General features: G+C 39.2%; 1 protein-coding gene and 1 pseudogene across 3 annotated transcripts in view; one reads left to right on the forward strand and one right to left on the reverse strand.

Annotated features, from left to right (window-relative positions):
* The window catches only part of GRM7 (glutamate metabotropic receptor 7), an 852,405-nt gene that overhangs the window by 326,220 nt on the left and 505,100 nt on the right, over nt 1–21,085 (forward strand). The window lies entirely within an intron of this gene.
* LOC123001188 (POU domain, class 5, transcription factor 1-like) lies at nt 18,726–19,623 on the reverse strand (annotated as a pseudogene).

Consider the following 21,085-nt stretch of genomic DNA (forward strand, 5'->3'; position numbering starts at 1 on the left):
TATATAATGACACGTGTCCATCATTATAGTATCATACAGAGTATTTTCTTTTTTTTATGTATTTATTTTTTGTATTTATTTGAGATAGAGAGAGAGAGAGAGAGCGCGCACCAGTGGAGGCAGCAGGAAAGGGAAGGGGCAGAGGGAGGAGAAGCGGACTCCCCGCTGAGCAGGGAGCCCAACACAGGCTCCATCCCAGGACCCTGATATCATGACCTGAGCTGAAGGCAGATGCTTAACCAACCAACGGAGCCACCCAGATGCCCCCAGAGTATTTTCACTGCTAAAAGTCTTCTGTGCTCTGCATATTCATGCCTCCTCCCACCCTAGCCCCTGACAACCACTGATCTTTTTTGCCATGTCCATAGTTTTTCTTTTTCCAGAATGTCATATAAATTGGAAACATACCATATGCAGCCTTTACAGATTGCTTTTGTTCACTTAATATGCATTTAAAGTTTCTCCTTGTCTTTGCATGGTCTGATAGCTCATTCTTTTTAGCCTTGGATGGTATTCCATTGTCTGATGTGCCACAGTTTACTTATCATTCACCTGCTGAAGGGCATCTTGTTTGCTTCCAAGTTTTGAACAATTATGAACAAAATTGCTATAAACATTTGTGTGCAGGATTTTGTATCAACATAAGTTTTCAGCTCCTTGGGTAAATATCAAGGAGTATAATTGCTGCATCATATTATAAGAATTTTTTTTTTAGACTCACAAGAAACTGCCAAACTGTCTTCCAACGTGGCCGTACCATTTTGCATTCCTGCCAGCAACGAATGAGAATTTCTGTTGTTCTGTATGGTCACCAGCATTTGGTGTTGCCAGTGTTCTGGATTTTGGCCATCCTGATATGTGTACAGTGGTATCTCATTGCTTTAATTTGCATTTCCCCAGTAACATCTGATGTGAAGCATCTTCTCATATACTTATTTGCTGTCTGTGTATCTTTCTTGGTGTGGTGTCATTTAAGGTCTTTGGCCCATTTTTTTAGTCAGATTGTTTTCACTTGTTGAGTTGTAAAAGTTCTTTGTATATTTAGATAACAGTCCTTTTTCAGATGTGTCTTTGCAAATATTTTCTCCCTCTATGCAGCTTGTCTTCTCATTGTCTTGAAAACATTTTAAAATTTTATTCTCCCCAACGTGCTGTGGATTAAGTGGCATTACTAGCATTTTATAAGTAAGGAAACAGAGGCTTGGAGAGTTAAAACAAAACAGAACAGAAGAAAACACTTGCCTAAATTGACATATTAGTAAATGCTGAAGTAAAGATTTAAACTGTGGTCCCTCTGAATGCAGGCACCATAGCCTTAATTACTAGGCCATATGATAATGAAGGCAAAGAAAATACTTTTATCCTCTGATAGTCACATCTTCCAAAGTAAACCTTGACACCTTCACAGAGAGTTTGGAAAGACTGGTTATATGTCACAATGACACTGTACATAGGGATTTGAAAAATGATTTGTTTGGCCTCCATTGTATTATTTATTATCATGTCCAGAAGTTCATCTGAACCTACTAACTAATTAAAAACCTCAGAGAAGTCCTGAAGACAATTTATGCCCAAAAGAAGATAATCATTTTAGCCATTTTTCCTCAATTTTCAGATGGATCCTACTATGTAACTCTGTTTGGGCATTTTAATTAGTTTTCTGCGGCTGTTTTGCAGCTAACCAATAGGAATGAGCCCATTTAAAAAGCAGCGCCGTTCAATATGAGATGTTGTCTAGACATCCTAGTATTTCATTATTGAATTAGTTCTCAAGGTGTTGTTCCTAAATCAATAGTAACTGATGACCTAGAAGAAATGCAAATTCTTGGGCTTTACATCTCACTTACTGACTCAGACACTATGGAGAGGGGCTCAGCCATCTGTTTTAACAAACCCTCTAGGAGATTCTGATATATGCCAACCTATGAGAGCCAATGCATTATGGTTTATGTAGCCAACTGGGAACACCTTCCCTTCAAAGTTTCCAAATCATGCCGATGCTTACATTTCTAGGGCCAGATCTAAATACCGTACCAGGAAATTGAGCAAATTGTGTTCATGAGGCCCAGTTTGGCCTGTCCTTTCTCCGCCATCTTCAGGTGGAAGTGATAGGGCCTTCTGTCTCAACAAAGATATGAGTTAAGATCTTTAAGTTTCCTAACAAAATGCCACCTTTGCAACGGGCATGTCTGGCTGCTGTAGCAGACGCGCATCTCTCATGACCAGGAGCCCAAACCTGGTTTCCAGCCATGCCACAGTGAGCCGACTCTTTAAACAACCGCTACTCAGGACCTGCCAGAAACCTTCCCATGTCCGTTGACATTCAGGAGAAGCAGTGCAATGGACTAAATAATCCCCCACATTTCAAATTTTGTTTTCTTTTTGCCTTTTTGCTCTATCAATTCAAATCAACAAAAAGTTAACTGCTTGGCACATAGTTTTGTTTTGTTTTTCTTTTTTCCTTAAGAAATTCAAGTACAGTCCTGTACTTTAAACATAGGCTTCTTTTAGAGTTGATTTTTTTTTAATTATTATTATTATTTTTTAAAGATTTTATTTATTTATTTGACAGAGAGAGAGACAGCCAGTGAGAGAGGGAACACAAGCAGGGGAAGTGGGAGAGGAAGAAGCAGGCTCCCATCGGAGGAGCCTGATGCAGGGCTCGATCCCAGAACGCTGGGATCACGCCCTGAGCCGAAGGCAGAAGCTTAACGACTGAGCCACCCAGGCACCCCTAGAGTTGATTTTTTTTAAATTGTTACATGTGAACATTTCCTTGTCTAAGAATCCAGGCAATACATGTTCTTTAAGTTTTACTGCCAGGAAGGTTTTGTACTGATTACCTTGGTATTATTCCTAACTGGTCATTAAAAACATTTTGGTTTGATTTATTAAAATGAGTAAGTTCAGGACATAGTTATTTTTTAAAAATAAATATCTCACCAGAAAATTCAACTATACTGGTTAACTGATCCTCTTTCTTTCATCAGACAATATTGTCTATCTCTCTCTATTGTGTATATTTGTATTGGTTATTGTGTAGCTCAGAGATACATTTCATATATCATTGTAATAATGATCTTTAGCCTGTCTTTCTGGAGTAATTGCAGTCGCCCTTGTACTATATTACTTTTCCATTTTTATTTTTATTTTAAGATCTGGTGTTAATTAGTCATCTATGGTTAGTAATTACAAAACTTTCCTGAAACTAGCATAATTATAAATGATATTTTATTGCTTCTAGTATAGCTAAGTATCTGAAACATTGCCTTTCATATAAGTATGCCAAAATTAATAATTGATTTGATCTGAATTCTTATATCTCCATCAAATGAATGCTCTTGTGAAATACTCTCACCACACAAAAGGGGAGAACACACAAACATGTATACACAATCTTCATTTCTTGAGCTAGCAACAAGATGTGCCTTTGAAACAAAATAAAAAAGGCATGAGATGAACTATTCACTATGTACTTCCCACACTGCTCTCTGATTCTCATTGGTAGCACTTATAACCTTGTATTGTCATTGCTTGCTGGTCTGTTTAGTCCTCCATGAATTTCTCAATGGCAAGGGATATGACATATGCATTATCGCAGTCTCAGGGCCTGGAACAATACTGGTGCGTAGTTGATTCCCAAGAATATAATTAAGTGCCAAATAGTATAATGTAGGATTCCTCCTTCAGAAACTCAGAAGAAAGAGAAAACTGGAAGGATTAGAATTTACTGGTGAAGGTTTATGGAGGAAGAAAGACATAGAGTGGGCATTGACTGGTCTTGTACATGGCATTGAACTTTGGGCAAGATCATGGATAAGCACTCTACAAGGGAGGTCTACACATGGGGCAAGGGATGAGTATAAGGGGGGAATGAGGAGATGGTCTTGTTTTAGAGAATAACTGGAAGATGGGAGTTTAGCATAACCGGCGTGAGGAAGAGTCTGAATTCTAGGAGAAAAACTTCACGGCTAATAAAATAGGAAGTGTAGCCCCAAATAACTTTGTTAGTGGGTATGTGACATTATATGATTCGTAATGAAAATTTTAGCCTGACAAAATATTCCTAAGTTAAGGGTTGGCAAACGATGGCCCACATGCCAAATCCATCTCACAGCCTGTTTCTATATAGCCCTCAAGTGAAGACTTTTCAAAAACTTTTATTTTATTTTATTTATTTTTAGAGAGCTGGGGGAGAGGCAGAGGGAGAGGGAGAGAAAGAATTCCAAGCAGGGTCCATGCCCAGTGTGGAGCCCGACAGAGGGCTTGATCTCACAACCCTGAGATCATCATGACCTGAGCCGAAATCAAGAGTCAAATGCATAACTGACTGAGCCATCCAGGCACCCCAAGACTTTTATTCTGAACATTTTTAAAGAGTCATTAAAAATAAAGTATAATATGCCACAATGACCTTTTGTGGACCTCAAAGCCTAAAATATTTACTATCTGGCCATTTTGGGACAAATTTTCGGGTTCCTGCAGGTGAAAGTAATAGGAAATGATGAGTAAAAATATTAGAATAAAGGATCTTCTTGAATGTGCAAGGAAGGTAAAACGGTGGTTACAAATAGATTTCTCCATTTGAGCAGCTAAACAGTTTATTTCTTGCTCATACAAAAAACAGTTTATTGTTTTTAATGGTGATGGTGATGGTGGTGTGTAGCTTTCTCCTGTGTGGTGGTTTTGGGACTCAGGCTCTTATCATCTTGTGTCCCTGACATTCCATAGGATTGCATCGTTATTGCATCCAAATAGTGAAGAGAAATAGAGTGACAGACATATCTACTTCTTAAAAACTTTGGTTTTGAAGTGACTCCCATCCCTTCCATTTACTCTCTGTTGACAGTAGCTCTTTATGTGGTCTCATCTAAAAATAAAAGATTTTGGAAGTTAACTTCCTGGCTGAGTGGCCCCTTTCCTGTCATAGATCTGTGGTATGGCCACTGGCTCTGTGTTAGCCATTTCTGCCAGAGTGAGAGGTGGTTGTGGTAATGGACTGAGCTGCCAGGTGTTTATTTTCCATAACAGTGAAACCAGAAGCCACATAGTGACACATAGATAGAGCTTCCATATATAGACATGTATGATGCATATATATATACACATGTATATATTCACTTATACACATAGGTATCTTAGGTACACACACACGCACACACATGCACATATGAGGAGGAATGAATCAAGGGTGGTTAGAGACTAAAGACTGATCTTTCCTACTTGCTACTTTCTGGATTTCTCAGCTTTCTCCTACAACTCCTGGCTCTTCTTTGTTCCTGTTATGATATTGAGCAAGGTATTATTCTTTCTAATGTACTTTTATTTTCTTATCTGTCAAATGAGGATTATCTGACTCTTGGCTTTGTAGTGAGGGTTAGTGCTGTGAAGTCTTTAGGTCATCTGACATATACTAAATGCTCAATGAAAGATGTCTGCTATTGCTGTTGTTATCACTTAGTGTTGTTATTCCCTTGAAATAGTCTAAGAAATGTTTATGGAGCTTAGCAAGAGTTGAGTATGGATAGATGGAAGAGAAACATGAAGCACGATGACCTCAAACTTTTGTCTTATGTAATGGGATAATGGATCCAAGGAAGATGCAAAGAGCTGGTTTGCAGGGTAAATTTAAAATAGGTGTCCATCAGCAAGCAGATAGGAATAATTCCTGCACCTATATGCTCCCTAGGGACTCGGGAATTTAATGGTTGCCAATCAAATATAAAGCATCGTAGAAAAACATTGCAGGATGAGGGATAGTTATTCCTCCACTGGTATGTTAGAATGACTAAGCATCGTCTCTTTTGCCGAGACCATTGCCGTGCATATTTTATACACACACATACACACGCATATGTGCACACGCGCATTTTCCACAAACAACTTTCATGGTAAACAAATTGTTCTTTTCTGAGAGGTTGTTGAACAACGATAGAGTCCTCACGTCTGTATTGTTTCTGACTCATGTCCTAAACCAGGAGCCATGGTCATTACTGTGGTTATCCTCTAGTCAAGTAACATGTCCTTGATGCTATTTGCAAACATCATCTCTCGGCTTTCTTGATAGTCTTGTTAAATATGCACGGTTTTAGAAGCATGTTGATCAAAGGAAAGCAGGCATTTGGCCTTCATTTCATATAAATAAGCCAAGATATTCCTTGACCAGCTTAAGGCTGTCAATTACTTATCTTCCACATACAGTGTCTCTTCTGGTAATGTTCCTTGAATGGATGTTGTCTTAGTCAAAAATAAAGATTCAGAAGTGGATTTCAAAACAGATATGTACTGTTTTTAGACAAAGGGGCTTCCTGGGCCTATTTTTAAAGCCAAGGGATACTCTAGGTCTCTTATTTGCTTGTTTGGAAGCAAGATTTGATAGCCCTTCATCCCTTCTTGCTTACTTCCTGGACAACTTTGTTTTATTCTACAAACTTTTTCATGAAGAGTTCAATTCGTACTAGCATGATGCTTTGTTTTTGCCAGTTCTGATTGCTGGCGTGGGCCAAAGCTCTAGAGACCATCATTTTTCAGGCTTGTGACTATGCTGTGGCTTCCTCTCCTGCAAGCATTTTACTGTTGGGTTGTTTTTTACTATGGGGTTCCCCGTGTAGAACATATAGGCACAGCCGAACCCTCGCTTAACACATGCCATTGAGTGGCGTATTGTGCTAGACTTGGAGGACAAGTACAGCCACTGGCTCATCTCAGCTAGAGGTAAGGCAGGCATCCTATAAAAGCTGTACTGGTATATGGGAATCTGTTTCCCATCATCCCTAAGCAATGCTTTCACAATATAAACAATGATTTAAATGTATCTGATCTCATTTCCTACAGCACTAACGACTTGCACTTTTACTGACCCACCTCCTCTGAAATAGTCGTGCCCTCTGGCCCCCAGCATACATATGCATGACTCTTCTTTCTTTACCAAGCATTCATTGACTGCATACTATGTGCTAATCTTTTGGTATAGTGGTGGGCAAAAATATCAATGGAAGTTGTTTTGCTTTCTGTTTTGTTTTGTTGTTTTACTTGCTTTAGATTTGTTACAGCTTTCAAGCCCACAGGGTTGTGTAATATTAGCTATGGCAATGAGAGGAGAAAGTGGTCCTTCCATATAATCATATCAACCTTGAGGTTGAATATGTTGCTGTTCACCCCACACACAGTCTTTGCTTCTCCCATGAGCCCTTACCCCTCACACCATTGACTGTTTTGCAGTAACCATGGGTATGTCCATCTCTTCTACCTCATGTTGAAAGTCATTCTGCTCCTTACTCAACATTGTGGTAATTTTTCTACACCTAGACAGTTAAAACTTTAATTTATACATAATGACTGCTCAATAACTATTTCTTAATGAATTAAGAATCCATTTTATAGAAATCCTATTCCTAGCTCTTTACCTAAAGAAATGAAGGCTTATGTTAACACAAAAAATTTGCATGCATGTCTTCATTACAGAATTTTTCATAATTATAAAAACTGAAAACAACCTGAATGTCTTTTAATATGTAAATATATAAATAAATTGTGGTACAGGTATATACTGGAATACTATTCAGCTATAAAGAGGAACAAAATGTTGATAAAAGCAACAATTTGGATGAATCTCAAGGCATTATGCTGAATGAAACAAGTCAATCTCAAAAGGTTACACACTTTATGATAACATAAGACACTCTTGAAAGGACAAGACTACAGTGATAGAAAATAGATCACTTGTTGCTAGCGACTAGGGCAGTATTTGACTATAATGCACAAGCAATTTTTTTTTTCTTGATTCAACTGTTCTGATTGTGGTGATGATTATACAAATTTATATATGTTCCCAAATTCTTACAAATAGACACAAATATGTCAACTTTACTGTATATTACTTTAAAAATAAAATTTAAAAAATCATCTTTTGTGAACTCATAAACCATTACTTTTTTAAAGATTTTTATTTCAGAGAGAGAAGGGGAGAGAGAGAAAGAGAGACAGCATGTGTGTGCATGAGTTGGGGGAGGGGAAGAGGGAGAGGGAGAAGTAGATTTCCTGCTGAGCAGGGAGTCTGACACCGGGCTTGATCCCAGGACTCTGGGATCATGACCTGAGCTGAAGATAGATGCTTAACCTACTAAGCCACCCAGGTGCCCCCATACACCATTATTAATGCTCCTGCCAACTCCCATCACATCTGAACTTGAGATCTGTGTTCTTAACCTTGACTGGTCATCAGAAACATTGAGGCCTCTCACTAATAGTACAGACCCCCAGAACTTTCTACTGAGGATATTGATTCAGTAGATCTGGTCCAAGTCTAAGAACCTGCACAAGTGATTTTGGGGACTGAGAAAGTTTGAGAAACTGTCCAGATCGGTGGTTCCAGACTTCAGTGAGCACCAGAATCAACTGAGAAGATGTAGTAGGGTCTGGAATGGGATCCAGAAATTGGCATTATTAGCAAGGACCCCAGGAAAATCTAATTCAGGTGGACCGTGGGACAGACTTTAAGAAATGCCACGGTAGCTCAACACTATGAAGTGAATGTCAAACTCAGATGGTTCTTTTGTGTCTACTCAGTAATTCTAAATGTCCTTGATTCGCCTCTCTTCCCTCTCTAGCATAGGTATTTCATACCACACCAGCCCCCTCAAATTCTCTACCTCACTCTCCCAGTGGTTAGTTGAACTTTGCCTTTGTCACCTGGAAAAACAGAATTTTTAGATGTGCTCTCCTTCAACTTCCTCTTCTTATACTTTAAAAATATAGAATTGCATCTAATTTCATTCTCTTTTTCAGTGCCGGAGGAAAAGGTGTGTCTTATCTTCAAAGGTTACATATCTCTGCTTCTGTGCTCTTGATCTGAGTAACTCTTGACCCTCTGTTCTCTCTTTCCTGCATTTCCAATTTTTCTTTCTGTACTGGTTCCTTCCACACAGCCTGTGAATGTGCTTGTCACCTCCATCTTACACTAGAAATTGTCCTTTGACTTAGAATATCCTTTTATTGCTCACTCTTTCTGTTTTTCTTCACAGCCAGACTCCTCAAGTAGATAATCTCCCATTACAGTTTCCACTCAATGCCTATCCTTCACTTGTCAATTCATAGTAATCAGGCCTTTACCTCCAACCTTGCACTAAGATGTCAGAGGGGAAAATCTTCCCGGAACCTCCCGGATACCTAAGCCTCTGGACTAATCCAGTCTTCATCTGTTTTGGATCTTGTCAAGCCCTCCTTTCTTATTAAAAAAGTTAGACCTTTTCTGTTTTCCTCCTAATTTTCCAACCATTTCATCTAGTTTTCCTTCCCTGGCTCATACTTCTTTATGCTTCAATGTCAGCTTTATCCAGGGGGTTCTGTTGCTCTCCCTCATTTCTTTTCACTGATTTCCCCCCCTTCGGGAAATCTCTTCCAGGTCCATGACTTTGGTCATTACCTCTAGGCTCATGATTCCTGTAACTATACTTCTGGTTAAGATCGTAGGCCTGTAATTAATAGGTGCTCAGTGTGTGTTTATTGAGAGGATAAACAGGTGACCGCAAGGATGGATAACTGAATTAATGTCTATGAACTAGAGAAATACCACAGTCAAAGGAAATGATCACTGATTTCTGATTGTGTGGGTTTGGTTATAAGCAGAGACAGACTCTTAAGTTGTTCATTTGCTTTCATTAGTCCCTTTTTCATCATTTAAGGATGATTAGAATATGAAATTGTATTTATCTTAGAAGTTCCGTGATGGAACATGAAACCTTGTTGACCACTGGACCACTCTGGGAAGCCCAAGGATTCAGTGGACCTCTTACTTCCTCTAAGTCTACCAGGGACCTGACTTCTATTGTGCAAATAACAAACAAGCAAACAATGTTCTGAATTATACTAAGGTAATAAATGATAATACATGGGCACCACTTTTTTGAAGCATTTGTGACAGCTAAGGTGTTCTGTGACATACCCATTTCTATTCATTCTCTTTCTCTCTTTCTATCTCTCTATCTCTTGCTGTCTTTCATTCTTGTTTTTCTGTCTCTCACTTATTCTTTCTTGCTCTCTCTTTCATTTAGTCACATAGACTCGCATCACTTAAGATGTTGGGGTACTTTATTAAATTAACAGGTAATAAGAGGTATGTTTAAAATATGAGCTTTAGCAACAACAAAAAGTATAGAAATTTTGGCACATAAATATACAACTAGAGACTAGACTTCTGACACCTGTGAGAAACCTCATGGCATCAAGCATTAGTGGAATGACAGATATTAGTGTAGATTTGAACTTAGTACCCTGAGCTGCTAGTGGGGATCTTGATTGCTTCAAGTTTAAAAGTTATAATTCACAGGCTCCAGAAAGCACTGAATACAGTGCCTAATATGGAACTAATAAGCAATAAATGTCAATTCTGTTCTCCTCCATTTCTTTTCACATAGAAATGTTTTCTCTGCTTGAGACATCCTCTAGTAAGCCACATAGTTCATCTCCATTAATGACGAGAAAAACAAACTCTGTGTATAAAATATATTTTCTGTTCACTTAAGACACTCTTCTTTCCTCTTTCAGTTTGTGGTTTCCAATTCACCTGCCTTTACAGTCACCAAATGTTTCTACACTCTGTACACAGAATCACTCCTGGTCTCCTGCTGACTCAAGGCAAGCTGTCTATTATCGCTGAACTCCTGTTTTCCTCACTGAAGCGGGGATGTATAGCACTACCACAGAGGCACATTGGGAGGACTCACTGAGATGGAGCTGATGGTTAGTGCACTCAACACAGTTTGGCAACTAGGGGACATTCCAAAAATGTTAGGTGCTACTGTTGTGTTATTTTAGATGTCATATTTCTACTTATGGTTGACATCATTTGAGTTCTAGAATGTTTTGAATCCTTGGGTTTTTGGGTTCTGGAATGTTTTGAATCCTTGGGTTTTGGGGTTCTGGAATGTTTTGAATCCTTTAGTTATGTCTCAGAGTTTCATCAATCCTCAGGGAGGCCTTTTCTGACTATTCCCTCTAAGTGGACCCCAGCGCCTTCCTATCATAGCCACCCACCTAACATGGAAATGAGAGGCACAGACAACTGGAGTCAGAGGCCCAGAGGCACATCCTGGCTCTACCTAGTTTCAGCGAAATTCATTAACCTCCTGATGAGTAAGGGTCCTAATCTGTTAAGCAGATAATAATAGTACTTGTCTCATAGAGTTGTTGTGAAGGTAAAATTAGTTCATGTAAGTAAAATGCTTCATGCAGTTTCTGGCACAAAATATATGTTAAGTGTTTGTTCTTTTTATGATTATAGTCATAGCACTTACTGGATTCTGAAATTATCTTGCTTAATTATCATTTTATAGTCTATTTCACCCCCTCCAGAATTAAAAAAAAAAAGAAGATTCAATAGAAGAGGAAAGATCCATGCCTCATGTTTTCTTATTTACTGCTGTATCCCCAGAGGCTTGAACAGGACTTGGCATGCATCATGTTTTTGTTGAATGACTAGTGTATGTTATCAGTCATCCAATTCCTAAGACCTGACATTGTACATAGTAGGTTCTAAAAAACATATTTGAGGATGCAAGCCCAAATATCACTCATGATTTTTTAAAAACCAAGTCTTGCAGGTATTGCTTAGTGAGAGAGCTGAGAGCTATAGTGGCTCTCTGAATTGTGTGAATTGTTCAAGAAGAATTCTGCTAACCTCCGTGCTTTAGTGAGTCAGTCACGGTGCCGCTGTCTCACTAGATGTGGTTTGGTGACTTCACTTGTATGGGAGCTATGAAAATAAATCACAAGAAGACCTCCCTACCATGCACCACAATTCAAAGAAAAGTCTTTACAGATTTATTTCTAGAGAGGAAAATAAATTGGCATTTGTTTTAACTTGGGGATCTGGGCCGAATTTTTTCTTGTCATTCAATGACATATGTTGTGCATGCAAATTCTAGAGAAAGAATATTGGGATTTTGGAACTATATGTAGTTGATATGCTGGGAGCAATGGAGTTAAATTGGTTTCAGAGCTGCTTTATTTTAGTGATTTTTTTCCCAGCAAAACCTTTAAAACAAGAAGTTGCAGAACTTCTGAGATTGAACTTTATGAAATAATAGGGGAATAAAGGAAAGATATAAAATGCATGGGAGAGAATATTAAAGAGATAAAGGGGCTAAGGGGACACTATGAATCTGGTAGCCCTTTCTAGAAGTCTATATATGGAGATAATAGGATAGAAATGTATCTACAAAAACTAAATGTGTGATGACCAATATTTGCTGACGCTACTTCTCTGCAATGGCTTCCCATTCTAATGTTTGGCAAAATAAAATATGTATTATAAGGTTTTCAACTTTTGTTGTATTAATCAGCGTTCTCCAGAGAAACAGAACCAAGAGAATATATGTGTATATATAAAAGTCTGGTAAGCCCTGGATTTGAAGGGTGAGCCAGCGGACTGGAAACTCAGGGAAGGGACAATGTAGCAGTTCAAGCCCTAAGGCTGTCTTCTGACAGAATTCCCTCTTTCCTGGTGAGGTCATTCTTTTGCTTTGTTTAGGACTTCAAACAGTTGGGTGAGGGTCAACCTCATTATGAAGGGCAATCTGCATTACATAAAGTCCACCTACTTAAATATTAATCTCATTCAAATCACTATCATGGAAACATCCAGAATAATGTTTGACTGAATATCTGGGAACTGTGGCCCAGACAAATTGACGCATAAACTCAGCCATCACACCGAGCATGGTCTGGCCCCTGTCTAACTATCAGCGTCATTTTGGACCACTTTTCTGCTTCAAACACACAGGCTTTCTTTGAGTTCCTCACAAACACAAATTCTTTCTTTCCACTTCAAGGTCTTCATAGGTGCTGTTCCCTCTGCTTGGAATTCCCTTCTACCATTCATGGCCTGAAAAATCCCCTGCCATACTTCAGCCTCAGCTTAAATGCCCTTTTTGTTAGTGGGGATGTTTCTGACCTCCAGTCTCAATCAGACTTCCTTATTAGCATTTCTGCATCAAGCCATAGTTTCTTTCATTATACTCATCACAGTTGTATGGCTTGACATAGTAGTAATTATAAATTTGTTTTCTGTATCTGTTAGTTTCATGTCTGTTTTCCCTGTCAATTTGGGTACTCTGTGAGTTCAGGGACCTGACTCATTGTGTTAACTCCATGTAAGTACATATGATAGCCACCCAATGAATATAGAATGAATGAATGAACAAACGAACGAACGAATGAATGAATACATGGATGGAGCTTCAGGTAATTGGAAAAAATGTTTTCCATATTAAGCTTAGAAATCCAAAGAATCCTTTGAATTAGGAACAATTTGAAACACTTCCTTACACCTTTTGCTATCAAAGGCAAACATTTCTTGAGTTAAAGGAGGTCTTATAGCTTGATAGGCACTTACTTAAAAATGCATGTTCTTAGACACTATGTTCTATGTGATGCAGTAGGTTAGGAAGTGGTGCTAGAAGATTTCGCCTTGTAAAAAGTACCACAGTGACTCTCACGCTTCTAGTTAATATACCAGCAGTTGGGAACTACCTATATTAGACAAAACTTTAACCTAAGTCAGGGCTCCCACCTCTGATGATGGGAGATCGTTGTGTGCTATGCTGTTTATACCATATTGACACACACAGATTAGACCCAATTCTAGACTAAGTGGAAGCACAAATAATGTTCTTTCAAATAATTAAAGACATCTTTCATCTCTACTATTACTCTATGTTTAAAAAAAATTGCAGTTCTGTCAGTGATAATTACTTTTTCCTAGATTCTTAGCCTTCTCTGATGCCTTTAATTCTTTGTAGATGGTCCCTCCAAAGCTGTGTTTATTAGAGACTCAACCAACACTCTTTCTCCTGACATATTTGTAGTACGGAAGATGATTAATTCTTCAAGATAAGGCAGTTCTATTCACTTGATCTCTGTTCACTTGTTTCTCTGAACCTCTGCTATTTTACCAGTTTCTGACCATGTTATGTGTTGAAGTATCAGTCAAGTTTTATATTTTGAGAATTTCTGTTTATAATTGAGGTTATATCTCAAAGAAGAAATACTTTCTACCCCAAGGTTTTTCTCTAGCCTAGCCAGAAACAATCTTAACAATCTTATGTTACTAGATCTCAACTGACCAGTTACAGGAATGTATAGTTACTTAAAAAGTCATAATTGAAAGCCCAGCCAACTCAAGTGAGTACGGAAAAACAAAAATGACAGGACTTTGAGAGGAGGTCCATATCTCCATCTGGACTATGGTAAAAGGCTGAGTGAAAACATGGGGCACATCAAAGATTAAGTGGGATCCCAGTTGGGTATTCTGGTTAGTAAGTAATGTAAGATTTGAAAAATAGATTGGCATGAGATTGTGGAGCATTTAGATTTTATTTTGAAAGTAGTAGAGATACAGGGTCTGATGATGAGTTTTTATCAGAAGACCTGGAGAATCAACTTTTTAAAAATATTAATGCAGCTGTGAAATAAAGGGTGAAAGAGAAGAAAAGAGATGTAGGATAAGTATACCACTCAAGGAGAGGTAAAAAGGGTCAGGCTTTCTATACAACAACACAGATGAATCTTCCACCCATGATATTGAGCAAAATAAGCCATTCTACAACTCCATTTATGTGAAACTGAAAAGTAGGCAAAACTAATTCACAGTGATAGAATTCAGTAGTTACTTTTGGAGGCAGGTAGTGACTGGAAGGCTCTGGGGGTGCTGATAACCTATATCCTGGTCCAGGCTGTAAAAACGCATCTCCCTCTACAATTTAGTTATGTATACTTTACAGTATGTAATAATTCAAAAAGTCTAAACCCCAAAATGGGGATGAGGTTAAATGAAGGCAATGAAATTGGAAAGCCAGAAGAATTCCTTTCCACAGTGCATCTTTTAGGAGAAAAACTAAAAAGTCTAATGGAATGTCTAGACATAGTGTGAAAAGATGCTCAGCATCACTCATCATCAGGGAAATGCAAATCAAAACCACAATGAGATATCACCTCACACCTGTCAGAACGGCTAAAATCAAAAACTCAAGAAACAAGTGTTGGTGAGGATGTGGAGAAAAAGGAACACTTGTGCATGTTGGGGAAAATGTAAACTGGTGCAGCCTCTGTGGAAGACAGTATGGAGGTTGCTCAAACAATTACTACTCTATGATCCAATAATCACACTATTGGGTATTTATCCCAAAAAATACAAAACACTAGATCCAAGGGTTACATGCACCCCTATGTTTACTGCAACATTTACAATAGCCAAGTTATGGAAGCAGCCCAAATGTCCATTAATAGATAAATAGATAAAGATGTCTCTCTCTCGCTCTCTTTCTCTCTCTCTCTCTCTCTCTCTCACACACACACACACACACACAGGATTATTATTCAGCCATCAAAAAGAATGAAATCTTGCCATTTGCAATAGAATGGATGGATCTAGAGAGTATAATGCTAAGTGAAATAAATCAATCAGGAAAAGACAAATGCCATATGATTTCACTCATATGTGAAATTTAAGAAACAAAACAAATGAACAAAGGAGAAAAAAAGAGACAAACCAAAAAACAGACTCCTAACTATAGAGAACAAACTGGTGGTTACCAAAGGGATGGTGGTGGGGGTAGGGATGGGTGAAATAGGTGGTGGGGATTGAGAGCACACTACTAATCTTGATGAGCACTGAGTAATATATGGAACTGTTGAATTACTATATCATACACTTGAAACTAATATAACACTATATGTTAATTATACTGGAATTAAAATTTTTAAAAAAGGAATGCTAAGGGACAATATTTTATTGAATTCTCAGTGTTTTAGATAAACATGCTAGAGATGTGTAAAAAAAAAACATGGTATAGCAATTTCTGTTCTTAAAGTGGACTGTATCTGCAAAACTCACGGCGGTAAGTAGTCTCCAAAGGTGACCGCTGTCAACCCTTCCATCCTGTAGTACATAGGGTCCGTGTGCCTCCCCTTGAATCGGGGCTGCCTTTGTAATTCACTTTGATCCATAAAACATGGAGGAAACAACCCTGTGACAATTCCATGCTTAGCCATTAAGAAGCCTGGAAGCATCTGCTTTCTCTCTTGAGAATCCATCCACCATGTTTTAAAGAACCTTGGCTTGGGTGGCCAAATGCTGAGCTATCACATGGATGGAGAAAGCCCTAAATGACAAGATGTTAGGTATTTATGGATATTCCAGTTCAGAGGCTAATAGAAGGCAACCAAGGGAGTATCATTAGAGGATGCCACGTGAAGCAGAAGAACCACTCAGCCAACCCTGCCTTAAGTTCTTGGCTTTCAAGAAGAACCACATGGTTATTGTTTTAAGCTCCTAAGCTTCTGAGTAGCATATTATAAAATAATAGGTAACTATAACGGTTGCCTTCTACAGTGGTGGTTCTTGATGGAGAATGGGGGGGTTCTTTTCCCCTAGGGGACATTTGTCAATGTTTGGAGATATTTTTAATTGTCATGAGTGGAGAGGCTGCTACTGACATCTAGTGGGGAGAGGCCAAGAACTTTGCCGAACACCCTACACTCACAGAATGGCCCTGCCAACAAAAATTTATCTGGCCCATAATGTTTATAATGCCAAAATTGAGAAACCTGATATACAGCAATGATTTATGATTTAGGTGGTACCCAGGAATTTGTCTCCAAAGCCATATTTCCTAAACTTTGCTGATAACATTGATTACCTAAGGTTCATGTTAATACATAAAAAGTCTTAAAATCGTTCCAGACCCTCAAAGTCAGAATCTCCAGGGAAGGAGCTTAGAAAGTTATATTTTTACTTTCATAGAAGTTTGAAAAACACTGACCTAGCCCAACATTTCTCAGATTTTTAATGTGCATAGAAATAACTTGGCCATCTTTTCAAATTTTAAAATCTGACTTATTTGGATTGGGGTGAAGCCCCAAATAGCTAAAGCAGTCTTGGGAAAGAGCAAAGCTGATGACATTGCAATCCCAAATTTCTGATTTCTAACAAACTCTCAGGTGATGCCTAAGCATTGCTTCTTAGACCACACTTTGAATAGCAAGACTGTAAAGCAGTACTTCTCAAACTTTAACATGCCGCAGAATCACCTAGAAGGCACATGCCCAGGTTTGATTCTGCAGGTCTGGGGTGGAGCCTGGGATTTTGTATATCCCACAAGTTCCTATGTGACACGAATGCTACTAGTCAGACTCACACTTGAAAACCAATGCCCTTGATTATTATTTTGCACATCTAAGTGTAATAAAAATTTACCTCAGGCGACTGCAAAAATTGAAGGTTCTCAGAACCTCTCCCCGCTCACCACTACATTTCTTCCTTCAGTGTGGGCTGGGAACCAAATAATTTGCATTTTAATGAGTTGCCTCACCTGGGGTGATTCTAATATTAGTGGTATAGGACCATGGTTTATGAAACACTATCCTAGGGGAACATATTAGAATATCTAGTATTTATGGGAGGGGCATGGGCAAATCATGGATAAACACATTTAATTTTAAAATTGGTTTGATTTCTTCTGATTCTAATTTTTAATTTATTTCGAAATATCAAATAGCATTGAAAGAGTAGAGAGAATTTTTCTGCTTATCAAGGCAGCCATGGGTTATATACTAGAACCGGAAGTACAGTTTTAGAAAGGGTGTTTTCTTCCTGGATCAGTCTCTCAGTTCTTTGTGAGTCCCTCCACTTACCTTCTCTGTAGCAGCTACAAGTTGTATGCTGCTGCCAACTTAGAGAGAAGACATTAATAGTAATGGCCACAGTTTAACTTTCTTGGATTTTTGCCATGTACTAGACATTATTAAATACCTTCCAAAAGCTATCTAATGTAATACACTAGATAATTTCTTATAAGCAGGTACAATTAACCCCAATGCGTAGATAGGGAAACTGAGGCATACTAAGATTAAGATACTCGCCCAAGATCACATAAGTAATTAATACCAAAGCCAGAGTTTTTACATTGTCTCATAGGATAACTGATAGATGAATGAGAAGCAGGATATGGGCATCTGTATTTAAATACAATTTTTAAAAAAGAACAATTCTTATATAAAGCGATAGTTAAAATGGAATGACCTCTTCAGATAATGGGTAAAGGAATTTTGGGACAAGATTTAAGGTATTGCTTGAATAGGATGTGACAAAGGCTGAAGTTTGTACAAGTTTCTACTATTAATTACATCACCACATAAATTTTTAAACCCTATTGGAACTTTAATGTATTCTTCTTAACTGTCTACTAGGATCTGATGCTTTTGGAGCTCTGTGGTCCCTAGTAGTGTCTTTAAGCCTGTTGGCATGGTTAATTAAGAAAGTCTATAGTCATCTTGTCTCAAATCAAATGTAATTTTCAGGGTTGTCTTGTTCTCTGTTCTATGATATATGTGGAAGATAAGTGTTTTCCCCATCCTGTTATCTTCTTTCATTAAATACCTGGATTCAGGTAAGATTTCAAGTAGTCTTTTGCTGTTGTTATTACACAATTTTCTACTCCTAAGTCAAATATACATTTCCCCCCACCTATTGTGTTGCAGCCTTCTTTATTTAAGAACAAAGTGATGAGTGATGTGGGGATTAAAAACAAGAACATCCTTGAACTTTACCTTCCCTCCAACTTGTCCCCCAAACTCCCTGCCCCCATACCCTTTGTGTTCCCAAATCCTTTCTTAGGGAATGAAGAACTTAATCCCAAAGCCTGGTACAAACCCCAGGTCCTCTTTCCTTAGCTCTCCCCCTTTCCTCTGCAGCCCTCCCTCCCAACCCCCATTTCCTGGGAAGGGCCAGCACCTGGGTTTGAATGCATGGGAGAGTCCAGAGTGTTGACAGGCAGAGAGGGAGAGGCTTCACCCTCCGGGAATGGGACTGAGGGGTACAGCCCAGTGACGTGAGGGCCGCCGTAGCCTGGAATGCCAAAATGGGGCACTGGTGCCAGAAGGAAGTATAGTGGTGCCCCTGAGAAAGGGGACCCAGCAGCTTCAAAATCCTCTCCTTGTGAATACTCATCGCTCTATCCTTTGCCCTTCTGGTGACGATTGCAGAACCAACCTCCGACCACATCCCTGTGACGCCCGAGCTGCGGGGCCACGTGGCGGATCGGCTGCACGGTGGGTTTCGGGCATTGCGGGCACATGCTCCACAGGGTGCCTCTCCCTGGGTTCTGCAGACTTGTTCACTTTCCCTTTTGGGCCTGCACGAGGGTCTCTGTTCTGCCTATCTCCTACAGATTTTCATCGTGGTCAGCTTCCTCCACCCACTTCTGCAGCAGGGGCCCCAGCTTGCACGTGTCCTTGAAACTGAGCCGCAGAGCCTCCAAATGGCAGAGGGTTATTTGGCTGAACACCTTCCCAAAGAGAACCCTCAGCGTGAGCCCCACATTGAGTCTATTTCGGGGTGATCCCCTTCTGCTTCAGGAGCTTGGCAAATTATTCCAGGTCTTTCTGCAGAACTTTGCTGTTCTGGGACTCCCCAGGGATTTGCTCCAGCTTCTTGACAGCTTCACAGCCTCTAGTGCGGGAGCACAGGGCTACGGGGAGGACCCCCTCGGAGTTGTTCTCTCTCTCTGCTCCCAGCTTGCCCTCTGGCTGAGAGGTCTCAAGGCTGCCTTGGGGCACCAACCCCATACCAGCCCCACAGAACACCTCCGTACCTGCGCCAACCCCCTGGCCTGATGCCTGACCTGCCAGGGGGGCTTGGAAACTCAGCAGTGCTCCAGCCCTGTTGGCCCATGGCCTTCACCCCCTGTGAGGTAAGAAGGCCAAGTCCAAAGCCAGGTCTCCCATTATGGGGAACCAACTCCCCAAGCCAGGGGACTACAAAAGTATACAAAATATTTTTAAAACAACAGCAAGCACACAACATTTCTTTTGCTACTTTTAAAAATATCACTCCTGATTCTCAACTCTGTCAAAGATATACTCGCCTATCTTAAATACATCCCAGACCTTCTGAGTCCAAAATCTCCAGTTTAAGAGACGGCCTTTTTTTTTTTAAACATTTCTGACACCATGAGCTTCTGCATTTACCTCCATTTGCATAATGTCAGTGTTGAGCAACAGTAGTTTAGAAACTAATTATTATAAGGTGTTTTTGATGTGGGGTGTTTTTGTTTTGTTTTGTTTCGAGTCCAGACTATTTTTTAAATCATGAAACTTCTGAGTATATTAGGCATCATACGGTATACAAATATATTTTGTACTGAGATGCACAGAAAATAGATACTTACGTGTGTTCATATCCACGCCCCAGCACCCCTTCCACCCCCGGTAAATTTAGATATTTGAGATTAGATTGATTCCAGGTAAAGCAGGAAAGATTTGCTGGGAAAAATGAAATTAAACTGCTAAAAGAACAGAATAGGCAGTTGTAAGGGGAGAGGCCTTTTAATGTGTAGAGAAAGCTGGGATATAAAACTTGAAGAAGTATTGTGATTATGATCAAAGAATATTGTCAAAGTGTTTTGGGTTATAGGGAACCACTATTCTTCAGACTTCTATCAACATGGATTAGTTTGTCTGTTTTTGAACTTAAAATAAATGAAATGATAGCAAATGGATCCATTGTATTTAGCCTCCTAAACTCAAGGTTTTGTCTTTGAGATTTATACCTCTCGTTTCATGTTGCAGTACTTTATTCTGTTTCATTGCCATATAATATTCCATCGTTTGAATTTTATAGTTTAACTGTTCTACAGTTTGTGAACATTTGGGTTGTTTTTCTGTATTTGTGTATTAGGAAGAGTCCTTTAAAAAACATTCTTGGACATGTCAAAAAACGTATTTGGGATTACGTATAATAGGAAGGAAGAAAATTCAAGCTAATAAAAGATGGGAAATGCATTGTTCACTTAAAGGAAAACGTTCTGTGGGACAGAAGTCAGACCTCGTTTGCTCAGGACTCCTGCCTTGTTTCCCTGAATCAGCCACCACTCCCTGCTATGGCTGGGACGTGTCAAGCCTCATGTAGTATTGAAGTTCAGAGAAGGAGAGGTGATCTGTTCCAGTGGTTCTCTAATAGAAGCAAAGATCTCTCTTTTTCAGTGCCCTGAGCAATAACTAATTATGTTTTACTGGCCAGTAATGGGTT

This window comes from Ursus arctos, unplaced genomic scaffold (genome assembly GCF_023065955.2).
Source record: "Ursus arctos isolate Adak ecotype North America unplaced genomic scaffold, UrsArc2.0 scaffold_14, whole genome shotgun sequence".
Taxonomy (NCBI): Eukaryota; Metazoa; Chordata; class Mammalia; order Carnivora; family Ursidae; genus Ursus; species Ursus arctos.